Below are 2,475 nucleotides of genomic sequence, written 5' to 3' on the forward strand. Positions count from 1 at the left end.
TGGAAATGTGAATTAAAATCATACTACATTCTCACAACAATGATTATAGTAATAAAGATGGGAGTGTTTACAAGGATATGGAGCAACTAGAATTCTGCATTACGTACCATAGAGTTGACTCTGATTCGTAGCAGCCCTAGGCATAATAGAACAGAACCCTGCCTAATCTTGCACCATCCTCACAATCTTTGCTGCACTTAAGTTCATTGTTGTGGTCGCTGTGCCAGTCCAGCTCCTTGAAGGTCTTCTTTTCTTTTACTGACTCTATTTTTCTGTGGATGTTCTTCTCCGGGGACTGGCCTCTGCTGATAACATGCTTAGTGCAGGTTCATCCTTTGCCTATATGGAGCAGTCTGGCTGCACTTCTAAGACATATTTGTTTGTGTTACTGTCTGTAATGCTGTTGCTAATTACCATCATTTTGGAATTGACTCCTAGCTGACCCTCTGGTGGATTTTCAGAGGTGGTAAAGTTCATGTGTGGAGATTTGCCCATCTTTCTAAGTGGTGGACTCAAACTACAGGACTCTGGAATAGCAATGAAACTTTTTACCATAAATGTTCTCTCTGATGGTCCATTGTTGTTGTCGAGTACCATAGAGTCGGAACTGACCCATAGCTGACCCTCCAGTGGGTTTTCAGAGGCAGTTAATTGCAGGGGAGAAAATTGCCCATTTTTCTCCTGTGGAGCAGCTGGTGGCCTTGAACCTCACTTCCTTAGGATTGCAGCACAGCTTCTTGCCACCAGCCCATCATAGCTCCCTAATACTAAAAGCAGATTTGTGTAGTCATTTGAAATGGGTTTGACAGTATAGTTCTAATAGGGAGTATATGTGTATCCTGTGAGCCAGCGATTTCATTCACAGTTAGATACCTAGCAGAGAACATTAGATAGTTGCTATGATGTTTATAGGAAGCTCTGGTGTAGTTCATTTGGAGGTGTGCTGTGAACTCTTAAGGCAGCACCGCTTCTTTGCTTTAAATATACTTGCAATTCTGCTGGAGTTGTCATGTGGTTTACAACATATGAATACCTGATCAGCCATGAATCATTACTAGATGACAATGTGAATATATTTTAAAAGCATTAATTTTAGTATTAAAAAAAATGGAACCTGCTCAAATAGTCAAATGATGTTTTTTAAAAATAATAGTCTTGTTCTTTTATAGCAGATTACCAGAAAATGGAGAGAAAAGTAAAATTTATCTTACTTCTAACTCACTTGAATGACTTTTTTAATAATAGAAGCCAAGGCATTAAGGATATCATAGCCAGTAGATAGATCTTGACTGAAAGCAGGTAGTACCAGAGGAATGACTATTCTGTGTTTCATTGACTGTGCAAAGGTATTTGACTGTGTGGATTATAACAAATTGTGGCTGACTTTGAGAAAAATGGGAATCACAAAACATTTGATTGTGCTCATATGACGCCTATACTTGGACCAGAAAGCAGACCTCAGAACAGAACAACAATAAAACACTGCATGGTTCAAGATCAGGAAAAGAGTATATCAGGAATGTATCTTGTCTCCATATTTTTCAATCATTTTGCAGAACATATCATTTGGGAGGTTGGGCTTGATGAAGAGGAAAGTGGTATTAGGATTGGAGGAAGACTCATCAAGAACCTTTGTTATACAGATGACACAACCTTGTTTGCTGAAACTGAGGAAGACCTGATGTGTTTGCTGCAGAAGGTCAAGGACTGTATTCTTCAATATGGATTGAAACTCAGTATCAAGAAAACAAAGATTTCCACCACTGGACTGTGATAGACTGAGAAGAAATTAAGACTGTTACAGTTAAGTTTCAGCTTGCTTATTTCCACAATCAACATTCTTGGAACCAGCAAACAGGAAATCAAAAGATGCATTGGATTACGAAAAATCTGCTGTCAGGAACCTCTCCAGTGTGCTGAAGAGCAACGTTGTCAGTCTGGAGATTAAGATGTCCCTGATCCAAGCCATGGTCTTTGCAGTTACTTGTTACACATCAGAGAGCTGGACAGTGACTAAGGATGGCAGAAGAAGAATCAGTATCTGAGTTGTGGTGGAGAAGAGTTTTGACGTATTCTTAGACTGTGAAGAGAACAAATAGTTCTTTCCTGTAGAAGGTGAAACCAAGTTACTTTTTGTAGGTGAGGATTTTGAAGCTCTGTCTTACATACTTTGTGCAAGAGGGACCAGTGCTTACAGAGGGACACTGTGGTTGAAAGGGTAAAGGGTCAGCGCAGGAGAGGAAAACACTGGATAAGATGGTTTACTGGAGTAACAGGGGTAGATATTCAGAGATAGATTGGCTTGGAATAGCGCAGGATTCAGAGCTGTTGTGTTAGGGTTCCTGTGATTTACACTCGGACATCATGCTTGGGAGGGTGGAAGGACAGCGCAGGAGAGGAAGGCCCTCTATGAGGTGGATTGATTCAGTGACTGGGATAATTGGGATGGGAGTGTCAGAGACAGTGCGATTGGCA

This window comes from Elephantulus edwardii, unplaced genomic scaffold (genome assembly GCF_000299155.1).
Source record: "Elephantulus edwardii isolate Elephantulus edwardi_28Jun2011 unplaced genomic scaffold, EleEdw1.0 scaffold00082, whole genome shotgun sequence".
In the NCBI taxonomy this organism is placed as follows: Eukaryota; Metazoa; Chordata; class Mammalia; order Macroscelidea; family Macroscelididae; genus Elephantulus; species Elephantulus edwardii.